This window comes from Lepisosteus oculatus, chromosome 6 (assembly GCF_040954835.1).
Source record: "Lepisosteus oculatus isolate fLepOcu1 chromosome 6, fLepOcu1.hap2, whole genome shotgun sequence".
Lineage (NCBI taxonomy): Eukaryota > Metazoa > Chordata > Actinopteri > Semionotiformes > Lepisosteidae > Lepisosteus > Lepisosteus oculatus.
The window spans coordinates 45,429,061-45,442,418 of NC_090701.1; the positions used below are offsets into that span (position 1 = coordinate 45,429,061).

Consider the following 13,358-nt stretch of genomic DNA (forward strand, 5'->3'; position numbering starts at 1 on the left):
AACTCAATATTAATGTGCATTATTAAAAATATAATCAAAATCAATGTGTAGTAAATATTAATTACTAATATGTTAATAAGACATACCAAACATACCAAATATCATTCGTTTGCCTCTAAAGTTGTTCAACATCTGAGGATGAGCTAGAATATATTATATATGTTATTGTTTTTTTGTTGTTCATCTGAACTGAAAAATGTCATTCGGACAATTAGGTTAAAAACAGAACCTGATATGTTGGAAGCAGAAAAGGAATACCAAACAGGTAAACAGTACACACAACAACCTATCATTTGAACACTGACATCACGAAAGTGTGATACGGATATGACATCAAACTCATTCATACAACGCGAGGGTGTATACATCTCCAAAGAGCAGTATACAACTCATAGGAGGTTATTATCATGTGTTCAGAATTTCTTATTTAGACCACATGTGGAATAACATTTAGTCTGTAGGAGCATTGGAAAACATTGAAAGCTTTGTTGTTGTTTTTTCAGGAAGCAGGTCTTAATCTGAGATTAAATAGTTTTTAAGAATCTAAAAAAGTTTACAAATGAGAAGAGACTATTTGGTCCATATAGCCAGTTTGATAGTTAGCAGTTAATTGAATTTTTGTATCAGTCACAAGGTTTGGTTCCTCCATCCTGTCATTGTAGTTAATTCTCTTAAGCCCTGGAAAGTGTGTTTTTGTTCTTCTCTGGACTGAGCAAAATCTTTTCTATAATATTATGACCAAAACTGTATCATAATAGGGTAGCTAACACCCTAAAAAACAACTTCCAATACTCCAAACAGTGTAATTATAATGCCATTTGAACAAACATAATTGGTGGAAGAAAATATGAAGCAAATCAGTGAATAAAACTACATAATTTAAAAGTATTCAAAGGAACAAGTAAAGGTTTTTTCCATGCTGAGAAGAGATGGAATAAACGTTTATTTGCTTCGTTGCCGCCTACGCATGCTGACGTACTGTAGCTACCTACTAACAACTAACAACTTGAAAGTATTCAGGTTTAAACGCAAAGAGCTTTCTGCTGTGTTGTTTCATTTTAATGCCATGAAACACCTCACAGCACCTCAGTGAGAATGGAACCATCCAGAAAGAAGAAACGGAAACAATCAGCTGCTCTCCTCCCTGGCCACACACACGTAAGAACGCTAACACACCCAGAAAGTGGAGCACACAGTGGGCACACGTTGGTTGTTTTCTTTTGTTTTGCTGTTGGGATGGACCTCCTACCCCCTGCCAGATGGCACGTGCCTCAGTGAAGCATGGGTGGATCCACTGGCCATAAGAAAACGGAGAATGCTGTTGAAATTACTGTGCAGCAGAGAGACAGAGAAGATGAGACTGAATGGCACGAGTTCTCCTGCTCCCGGCTGTGTATGTTTTAAATGTGGTGTCATGTTATTTCTTGCCAAATGGTGCCTTGCTATAAGAACAGTGGATTTGTTCTCAATTGTTCTCTGTGTTGTTCTCAGATTGGGTTCAATCACAAGGAAGCCAAAAACAAAGGGTTTTTAACCAGGAGATATTGGCAGCGATGGGATCCAAACACATGCCCTCAAAAAGACTGGAACTCTGTAAAAGCACTTGTAATAATCCCTTACACTTATATAGTGCTTTTTCTGGAGACCACTCAAAGCACTTTACAGGTAATGGGGATACCCTTCACCACCACCCGTGTGCAGCCCCACCTGGATGATGCGACGGCAGCCATAGTGCACCAGTACACTCATCACACATCAGGTCTCAGTGGGGAGGAGAACTGAGTGATGAAGCGAATTCAGAGATGGGGATTATGAGGAGGAAATGATTGGTAAAGGCCAATGGGAGATCTGGGCACCACATCGGGGTTACACCCCTACTCTTTTTGAGAAATGCCCAAGCTCCAACCTGCTGAGCTTCAGTGTGAGCTGTGAGCTGCAGGGAGATATTGCCACTGGCTGGGAAACAGTACTGTTTCCCACATTGCTGGCTTCAGATCTTGACATCAGTCCTAGTAATATTATACCACATGGAAATGATTACACCTCCACTGAGACACTTCCTCTCACTTTGTGAAATTTCTAATTTTTTGGCAGCTCTTCTTTCAAACAGACTTCAAATCTTTGGATATAGTGTACTTTTTTACAGGAGGATGCATTCCAAAAGGTATATACAGTACATCTCATACAGTATAACGTACATTGTAACTATAGACCGCAGATCTGAAATTTATTTCATCCAAATTCATTTGTATACAGTAATCGTACTAGATTTGACTGGGGTTCTGAAATGTTTGTTACGAAGGTATTTCATTTTGCTTGAACCTTTAATAAACGATATCTGAATCTTACTATCTTCCAAGCTCTGATGTCACTGTCAATAAATGCAGATGTGATGTTCTGCAGATGTGCAGATGTGTCTTTAGTTTTGACATATTCAAAACTCCATTGTCAGATGAAATTTAAGGGAAACTGCATGGAAAAGTACAGAACAAAAGATGTTACTGCGGTTCAAAATGTCTATTTTCAATCCTTCTCACACACGTTGCTGTGGGGAATGGGTAGGTAGAGACATTTTACAGATGCTCATGATGTTTCACACAGGTTTTTATATGTTGTAAATATCTCTCTCCGTGCCTTTGGATAGGAAAGAGTGTCTCCAAGGAAAGCAAGGTGACATTTTGAACAGCTGGTCTACCCATTTTACAAAAACAAGACATGAAAATCAACAAGGACATTGAACGATACAGATATACATGTAGCATACAAAAAGAAGCAATCAAACACAGGGCTCAGCAAAAATTGTGGCTGAGAAGATATCAATAAAAAATAATTTGATTTTTTAGCTAATGAGAGCTTGAATTCTACATTAAAGACATCAATCTTTCAGCCTTTGTGGAACTTTTGATTGAATTGTCAAAGAAAATTTTTGCTTTTGTCTTAAACTTTGAACTGCTCAGCCAGCAAGCACAACACTGCAAAGTTGCGTGTTTCACACAGATACAGTATATGAGGTTGTGGAAAGGGGCTCACTGAGTTGGTGCTATAGTTTACTTGAATAAAGCAACTGTTTAGTAAACAGAAGATTATTATTTTAAATTTCAGCAGTATATTTTTGTTTATACCAGGCAATATTTATTTTTAACTAATATTTATCAAACTCACCTCATGGACAACAGCTTTCTGCAGGTGTTTATACTGGTAAAGTATATTTTGGTGCATATTTTGGCACTATACCACAATGGAGAGCGCATTTGACTTCTAGTTGTCATTAGAATTAAGTCATTTAAAGGTTGTGGGTTTGAGTCCTTCCAGAGTCGCAGTGCATTTTGATTCAATCATTTGAAATCCTCAAAGTCAAAGACAAAGTCAACGAGAGGAATCCTTCAGAAGTGCATTTAACACCAAGCAAAGCATCTTTGCCAAAGGATTTGAGGAGTTCACTCATGTTGTTGAAGGCCATACCCTGTCTTTGTTGCAGAAAACGTCTGGATGTCATCATCGGATTGATGAGTTACTAACAGCTGAGCCGGTTAGATCAGTTTTATGGCCTCCTCTCGTTTGTAAAGTTTCAAAGTTCTCATGACTGCGCTGGCAAAGCTCGCCATTCCTAGCGTCGAAGCTGGGATTCCTTTCCATCCGATTGTGACACACGGCTGTTCTCATCGGCTTACATGCGGCTGGCTGTGCCTGGCTACAGACAGACACGACAGTGTCAAGCAAGTCTCTCCCTCAGGGTGAAATCGTTCTTCATGTAAACGTTTCTGGGAAGGCTTTTTGATGAACGACACTGTGGGGTTTCATGGTGTAACGGAATAAATCACAGAGAACACTACTGAAATCTCTGCACAGACTCGCAGAGATTTTGTTGCCTTCTTCTGACCCATATTAAATGCGATTCATCTGAAATGTGGCTACTTTATTAAGGGTGTGTACACTTAAAAGGAACATAAATTCAGACCAAGATTTTATATTTATATTTAATAGTTCATACAGGGAATGGTTGTTCACCATGATAAAGGTGTTATGTTAAGGGCCACATGGACTCCCCACTTTTGATCTTGGGAAGATCACACAAAGGCACAGTAAGACCTTTACTCTCAAATACAAAAGTTATTTTTTTCTCTTACTACCAAAGGGGGAGATCATCCTCTTTTCTTAAAAATCATACTAATTGAAACATATAAAATAACAATTATTTATAATTGAATAAGCAATGCTAATTAATAATCATGGAATCCTCAGGTTACAAGAATCCCCAGAGAGGATGCACTGCAGAGAATTGTGGTCAAATTTGTCCCACCTTCTTCTTCCTAGTTATCAGCCTAAATATTGCTTAGAAAACATGGGCCATTTTCCCAGCCACCAAAAAGTATCCCCAAACCCCCGTCACAGTTTTAAAACACGCAGATGTGAGGTACCCTCGTACAGCGCGAAGTTCTGCGAGAGCCGATCACAACGTGAGTGTTGCGTAGATTGAATGAACAGAGCATATGATGGAGACTTGAGCCTGTTTGAACGACTCCATTTAGACGTGCAAGTGAATGAGAAGCAGATACAATCCGGGAGACGCGACAAGGCCTCTGCTGCAGGAAACCGAGTACGAGGAAGAGAAGAATGACGCGGAAGTACAGTAGGAAGAAATAGCTGAAGCTCACCACAGGAGTTTTGTAAGTTTCCTAAATCCGTCCATTACGCAGGGAAACATCTCATTGTTAAATCCAAAAACGAAGGTGACTTGAACGTTTTACATTATTACTGTATACCTCAAATCTAACCTTAAAATAAACTAGATTAGGAATTATATTATTAAGCATACTGTATATATGGAACCTAATTCTTAAATTGGTCTTTCACAAAACAGGTGATCTGGATTTTCTGTTAAAGTGTAATTTTGATATTGTGTAAGTAGAATCCTGACCTTTCACAGGCATGCCTTATCATCTTGCAATTTTATATATAAACATAGTTTCTTGCCACATACATCCTACATGTGGAATAACAAGGACATTACAAAAATAACAGTTTATTTTTTGCAAACATGGTATGATAATAAGATCTGGTTAGTGGGACAATTGCTAAACCAAGACTGTTTACTTTTGCTGAATTTCTTTACATATTTCCCCTCTGAAATATGGTATAGTCTTTGATTCTGTTCCTGGGAAAGTGGTGAATTTGATTTAAGGTAATCTTAACTGTCTGTTTTGACCTTCCCTATGTTACAGTTAATCTATTCTTGGATAATGTGGAAATAAAACATAAAAAGCTATAATAAGGTGTAAAAGCTCTTCATTTCTCCTTCTTGAATGCTTGAACATATTAATGGGAAGTTAGTATGGTTAACTGCCTTACAAACAACATTAAAGAAATAACATTTACAATTGTTCAGAGGTTTTATCCTGTTAAACGAACAATTCTGAAATTCAATAAGGAATATGATATAATGTTATACTTTGCAAGATATAATGTGGATAAAGAACATTTATTTATAATGAACCTGTTATTCATAATGTGTAGATATTAGCATTCGTAAAACAAAGTGATAATACTGCTCCCTCTTCTAATACCTAGTAAGGTGGAAATGCAATATTACAGTAAACCCCATTGAAAATATGAAAAATAACAAGGCAAGCACACAATTGGTGTATGTAAAAATTGTAACTTATTATGTTCTGGGGTGAGTTTCCAGAAAGCATCGTAAACTTAAAATCGATCGTTAATTTACGAGTGTTTCCCAAAACCTGTCGTAACTAAAGTAGAACGTTAAATCCTTCGTAATCTACGTGCTCCCCGACCCACTCGTTAATCACTAAGTGCTTCTTAAACTGGCTACCTCTTGCGCCAACCTTAGCGACAGAGATCGCCAGACAGAGCACATTCAATTCACGTCATGGGAATTCTCTGGAAATTTAGACTACTAAGAGTTTATATTAAGGATTTTGATATTTTGTTGTACTACAGTATGTAAGAGGAAATTCGAAAAAAGAACATTTATTTATACAGTTATGAATTTATTAATCATCTTGGGTAAATTTCATGCCCATAAGTCAAATGTTTTAATAATACTCACTCTTTTAGTACTTTTGGGGTGGGGTTTAAATTGTATTTAAATTCCATAAAGAACGTGAGACAGGTAACATGTATTACAATGTAGCGCCACGCAGGGCGGGCTGAGAACAGCACCTGGGGACTACCGGACTGTATATAGTGGGACGGAGGCTGGGATAGTCTCTTCCCTTCGTGTGTGTGTGTATGTTAGTGTAGGTGCAGCGCTGAAACCCCTGTCCCTGTGTGTGTACCTTTCCCGATTCGAGTTATTAAATGTGTTGTTCAACCCCATTCCCACGCCTGCTCCATTCCGTACCGAAACCCGCGGTCGATACAATATTTTAAGTTCGAATGCCGTTTTATGTTCTGTTTTGATTGTTGACGGTAAAGCTTAGACCTACTTGTTTTTAAATTTGATTATAGGTCCTGTTTTTGTTGAGTGACACGTGCCAAGCTTAGTAGTTAATTTCTCCAGATGTCATGTTAATAAGACCAATTAAAATGGAGTTCCAACACACCCAACAACTTTAAATAACAACAGTATTTTCTCATGAAACACTGTGATTCTTAACGATGGCAGCGTGACAAAAAATATTGCTTTAAATCAAAGACGTCGTGCAGGACGCATACACTGTCCACACAGTTAAACTTTGTTTTCTTTTACGGCATGTCAGTCATTTATTTTATTTTCTCTTAGAAACAATAAGGTTCCCATTTTGTGCCTATCTATACGCTTTCGCTTAAATGGTTGTTAAATTATGATGTCATGTTTACTTCATATTCCTTTTCACAACTTTATTTCATCACACTGAAGGACCAAAACCGACACCATGAAAGTATTGTCAATCGATTGTTTGTCAATCGACTTGTGATGCTTTTTGCTAAGCGACTTCAGGGACGGGGTTAACAAAGAAGTACTTGATACTCGCTCGTTAAATGATCGATTAAGAGGGGGTTTGGGAAACCCACGAAAAAGTAGCTCGTACGTTACGTACGTACATCGTAAAGTTGCACGTTAGTCTCTAAGATTCATCGTTTTCGGAAAACTCACCCCTGATTGTAATAATATTTGTGTTTGTTTTTTGGTCACATCTTTTTGAATAAGCCTGCTGTCAGGAAACCAACTGATAGAATAGGAGGACCCTAATACTTAATTGTGAATCCCACAGAATGCAGAGTAGCACAGGGACAATCCAAAAGACAAAATCCAGGGGCTAGGTCAATTAGGAAGGCAATGAGAGAAATCCAAAAAACAATCCAAAAATAAAATCCAAAAGGCAGGAGCAAAGATTTGGTACCAGGAGATCAGTCAGAAGGCTTAGAAACACACAAGAGAATTCTACTGGAGGCTTCTCAATAGTGAGCATGAGTTGGTGTGTGAGGGAACTTTAAATACTGAAGGGAAAGGGATGTGGTTGGATAATTTCTTCAGGAGTGAGAATTTGTGGAATCTAGTGCATGTGGGAATGTGATGGGTTCAATTAGGAATGAGATTGTGAAACAGTGGGTTTGGGAATGTAATGCCATTTGCGTGGGAGAGCGTGGGGCGTTACACCTTGCCTTGTGACTGTTGCTTGCTGGGTTACACCCTGGCTCCCCCATGGCCTTGAACTTTGGATAAAAATGTTAGAAAATGTATTGATAAATGGATATCATTGCAAGGGGGAGAATATTGTTGCCAGGCACTCAAGGAGCAATGCATAATGGAGTTCACACAGGTTTCCTCTGGGTTCTCCAGTATCCTCCCACAGTCTAAAATTATACTGATACTTTAATTGGCTTCAAGAAAAAAATGGCATGAGTGTGTGCCTGTCTGTGCCTGTGTGTGGCTTTAGAAAGACTGAGGTTCAGGGTATATCCCGTGTTGTGCCTGTTGCTTGCCAGAATGCTTTGGCTCTCCCCTCCAGTGGCTGTGTTGGATAAAGTGGTTAGAAATTGGATGGATGGATGTCAAAAGACCTTGAAGAACCTGAGATCGCTCTTTGCTCTATGATAAGGTCTGCAGGTCTTAATGCAATCCAAACGCACCACAAGGTAAGAACATGATTGTTGGAAATGGGTTCACAAATCCAAACAACAGTATTACGGGAACCGTAATATAGCACATATAATAAGCCTGATCACAAAGCTAGCTGATATTTTACAGGTGACAAAGGAACGAGCACTTTCTCGTCACAGTAAAGTAATTTGTACTCCCTGGTGGAGAGTGCTCTATACCATCTCTTGATCATATGCTGTCTGCTGTCTCAGAGTTTGCCATGTTTACAATCGTTGCTGAAAGTTTGCAGGTGCACCCTTTGGCTTTCTGAATGCACCAAAAATTCAACCAAACTACTGTGTTGTCATGTCTTTACATTTTTACTTTACATATGGGCTACACTACAAAACTCTGACATGGACAGGCTACAATAGCTTGATTGCTTTTGTCTTGAGCACAGAAGGCTACAAAGGGAAGTCAACCTACTGTAGCAGAATCCCAGGGTGGTGGGAGGTGGTAACAAGCTGCCCAGTCATGTTGTTGAAGTCATTGCCCCGACTTCTGTCAAGAAACGGCTGGATGTGTTCCTTGAATCAGCTAACTTCTAACTACCAAACTGGTTAGACTGATCTCCAAACCTTTTATTTTTTCATTGCTATATTCTGTTCTCTCTCTTGACCTTTCATGTGCTTTCAGTTTATTCTACATTTCGTCTTTACCTGGCTGCACTTCTCTTTTAAGCATTTTATTATGTGCTTTCTTTCTGCTTAAATTCTCCTTGATTGATTTGAACTTTTGGGCCCATGCTTTTTTCTGTACTCTTGGAATAGATCTTTTGTTAAAGTGCAATAGTGATAGTGCTTTTAGCACGTTCTTCTGGATGAGGATAACAGGTAATAAAAAATGTTCTTCTGATTTTATATGCTATCACATTCTGCTTCTTTTAAGTTCTCTCTCACCTTTGATAATTTCCTTTCCTGAAATTTTAGTTGTTTTTTTTTGCCTGAACAGTTGCATAATGTATGTCTAGGCGTAGCATTTTCTGTTCATTGTTTGAAGGTATTGGATCAGTACAGGTGTACCCTCTACTGGTGCTCTGACATACTGCATGAGAACGCATCTCCAGTTGTCTGACTTTAGTGTACTTGCCCTGATTCATCATCTCCTGACGTGTGCATGAAGAACAAGGCTGTGCAGCCTGTTCAGTCGCCACCTGTTTCCCTGTCAGTGTCTCTCTGGGCTCCTCTGTGTTGCAGCACAGGACAGGTGAGGAGGGGCAGAGATGTGTCTAGGGGAAGTATTCATAATCCTTATGGACGCTGAAGAAAACTATGTGGAAGTGCATTTACAAGCCAGAACCGGAGGCACTTCCTTACACCCGGGGTAGTGGGAGTATGGAACAAGCTACCCATTCATGTTGTTGAAGTAGATGGACTGTTTTTTTTCAGGAAACAGTTGGATAAGATCCTCGAAACAATTAATTACTAACTACTAAGTGGGGCAGATAAGTCGAGTGGCCTCCTCTGGCTTGTAAACTTGCTTGTGCTAGCACACATTCTGCCCCTGAAGAAGTACAACACTCATACTGCACTAATTCAATAAATAACCTACTAACTTTAATAACTTCTTTCAGTGCACTGATAGGAGAGATTTAAATAAGCCTACAAGCAGCATGGTTATGTACAGTACATAGCATTTAACATCCTTCTTATTCTGACTTTGGGTGCCTGTGAGACGTTTGCATGTTCTAAGGGATTTTGGCCAGGTTCTCAAGTGTGAAGCATATTACCTTAAATTGTTTCCCAGCGTGCAGTCTTTGAAGATGATTACTTGACTGTTGTGCCTCTGGTGCTTGACCCGAATAGAAAAGAAGAATAAAATGAACCCATAAGAATGAGGAATGCAGCAATGCTTCTCCACCCCTACCTGTTTCTAAAGGGATGAGCTCACACACCCAAATATTTGGAAGTGATGTAACTACCCAGCGCAAAGACAGCAGCCTTCAGTATAACCTACCCTCTGTTTTGTTCGATGTTTGCTCCTATGATGTACACGTCGCAATAAAGAGCACATGTTTGTCCTTCTGGGTGGAAAGTTAAAAGTCACTAGAGACACTAGAAATGTTTGATTTTTCAACTGTTGACATTGTTTTCTTCTTTGAAAAAAGAGGGTGTCTATTACTATAGCATCACATTATCCACCTGTCAGAACAAAGAGAATACTCTTCTGAGAGAAGAATAAATGACCGGGTGTTTGTCAAGGTCAAGCAGAGTTGCTGTTTTTCCTGTTGTGCTCCTAAATGAAGTACTACAAAAGGAGAACAGCAAACACACGCCCTACATTGTGAATGAGACCTGCTCGCTCCGAACATCTTGTATTGGCAGGTGCTTATTGGGGAGTAATGACATATTTGAAACTGAAATCTGAAAGTAGAGTGCCATGTTTTTTTTGTTTTGGGTAGGAATAAGGCTAATGCAGATTATTAATTGCCCAAAAAAACAAGGAGAGGTAATTATTGATTACTTGAGAAATAACTGGCATGCTGTCTACATGAATGATACCCTACATATTTCACCAGTTGAAAGCAATAACTCTTATTTCTAAGTAAATGGATGAAATACATGTGTATATATGTTTTACACATAAAATCTATTATATATGGAAAACTAATCTTATTTGTCCAGAGTCCCTCATCTTGAGCGCACTTCTCTATTTGTGATACAGGTAGACTACTGTAAAAATCGCAGTTCTCAAGGACCTTATTTTTTAAAGGCAGAGACTCAACAGTTGATGAAAGAGGGACTTAAACCAGGGATAGTACACCTGTTGCCAGAGCAAGGCTAGAATACCTACTAATGCAGAGGTCAGTGTGACTGCAAGGAGAGCAAGAAAGTTGAGGTGGTGAATTAGGAATCAGATGAGCCACATTGGGGCATGTACAGTATTACACCAGCAGAAAAGAGGTGGTGAGAAAAATGAAGGGACTGCAAAGAACTGGGGCTGACAACACATGGAATTCATCAAAAGCTGCTGTAAAGAGGAAAAGGTAGAACTGAGATCGAGAAAAGATGGTTCTATAAGCACATTAGGTAGGACAAAACTGGTGAATAAGGACTACAACGGTTTTAGGAAGGTTAGGGTTTTGCAGGTTAGGAACAAACTGATGTAAAAGGTGAAGGCAAAATAACAGTAACAAAGAGAACTAAGAAAACAGTATATATTGGAACCATAGACAGTGCTGTGGATATTGGAGACATGGGGGAAAGGAATGAAGGGAACCCTAAGTTATGAGTGATATCAGCAGTAAGAGCCAATTTGTTCTAGGGAATGGTGAAATGCTTGATGTGTGAAGAGATTCAGTGACCTTTAGATACAGTATATTCATTTTGATGAAAATGTAACAGAAACTACTTCATATATGGTATACTGTTTATAGCAGAAAGATATGAACATTGGCCTTACTTGTTGTCCTGCTGAAAACTTTCTAACAATCTTGGTAGTGCTCGTCAGCATGTGTAGGCTGCAAAGGAGCAAGTAAAGGTTTGTTCCAAGCTGAAAAGAGAAAAGAAACACAATATTTTGGATGTGGAGCCTTCTTCCGAAACATTGTGTCTCTTCTCTTTTCAGCATGGAATAAACCTTTACTCGTTCATTTATCAAAAGTAGTTAATTTGAGAGCAGAAAACGTGAAGATTACAGTTCTTCACACCCACTAGACCTTGTTACACACATTTTTTGTGCAATCTACTGTATATTGAGCGTCTGTTAGAAAAGGAGAATGGACTTTCAGACCAGGATCAGGATATGGTGATGCTGGGTATGGTGCTTTATGATTAAAATGTGTTAGGAGTTCTATATTTTAAGTGCTTTTTTTATTAAGTTATTTTTCTGTATAATCCTTTGACGTTTTGTGTACAAAAGGCAGATAAAAAATAATAACAGCACCAGAAAAAGAGTGTAGATTTTATAGATTTTTATTTGATTCATAAAATAATATTTTGCATGCATTTAATGATCTAAATATTTTCATATCACTCATACTCAGGCAAATACAGATCCTCACTCTGAAGTACACTGCATCCATCTAACAAGAAAATAATCAACCAAACAATAAATAATAAGTAGTATAAGATTGTCTATACATTCATTAAATACATTGATTTAATAAATAGTATAAAAATAAATTTGATTTAGAATTTATAACCCTCTTTCCCTTAGGAGAATATTGCTCTTTCACATGGTCTACTCTGTGTCAAACAGTTTCATGATAGTGATCAGCAGAGCTTTATAAAATAAATACAATACTGCTAGCAATAAGTAAAGCATATACAGGTATGTAACTTAATAAGTCTGTGATATCTTTTACTGCTTATAATAAATAACCTGCACTGACCAGCTGTGCAGTAAGATAGATAAGAAATTGCAAAAGACTTCCTGTCTCATTAGAAGTGGCACAGTTCAAGTGGAAGAATTGAGTAACAGTCAGCTCAGATCTTCAGTCTGCTTCCTGAGAGCATCCAAGGGAGTACAGCTCACTGGTCATTTTGTTCAGAGATCAACTCCATTTCCTTCAATTTCACTCAGATGTTTTCCTGACTGCTCAGCAGAGAAAAAGGGTAATAATAAAGCATCTTGGATTTCAGAAGAGAAACATTGTGCCTAGAAGGAACAACAGTCATGTGTAGGCTTTATGTTTAGAATATTAAGAAAGATGAACAAAACTGAAAGCATTTTCTTGCTGAGTTTTTGGTTGTGGTTAGTGGCTGTAGTCCACAGAGAAAAACATATACCAATACGTGTCTGGCAGCAAAAAAACATGTTTTTAATTTTGCCAAAAATTCATCTTCCAGATTGGTATTTTCGATTACGGGAGCTGCCATTCTTATTGTCAGCACTAGAAGCAGTTTTTCATGGCTTTAAAGAGGCAATGTGGTGCTTCCGTCCTGCAGTGGATTGACTTTCGTTCTCAGCTGTTATGCTTGAAGAGTGAGGAAGAAAAGGCTGACCAGTGTTTCCTGGAGATGAAAATGGTTGTACTGTAACTGTGGCAGATTTGTGCGACACATTTGGAACACCTGAATGGAAGAAAAATAGGAAAATGTAAACATGTCACAAAAAGCACGTTTGCACATTTTACATTAGAAGGGACTCTGTAAACACGTAAGAGACACATATATAAGAAATTCTTACAGACTTGGAGATAATATACTTAACCAAACACACATAGTACAAGCCTGTAGAGTCGTGCCATTTCCCAAAATGAAAAGAGTTTTGGCTACTGTGAATGTGAAGTTCAGGAGGAAGGTCAGATCCTAATTTCAACTATTCTGCTCTC

The 13,358-nt window shown here is 38.4% G+C and overlaps 1 protein-coding gene across 5 annotated transcripts in view; it reads right to left on the reverse strand.

Annotated features, from left to right (window-relative positions):
- Positions 1-12,014: 12,014 nt before the first annotated feature.
- Positions 12,015-13,358, reverse strand: part of LOC102696942 (mucin-17-like) — a 36,631-nt gene continuing 35,287 nt past the window's right edge. For all 5 annotated transcript variants that reach the window (XM_069191475.1, XM_069191477.1, XM_069191476.1 and 2 more), the window contains exon 48: positions 12,015-13,098. The gene's annotated coding sequence lies outside the window, so the exon portion shown is untranslated. The remainder of the gene's footprint in view (positions 13,099-13,358) is intronic.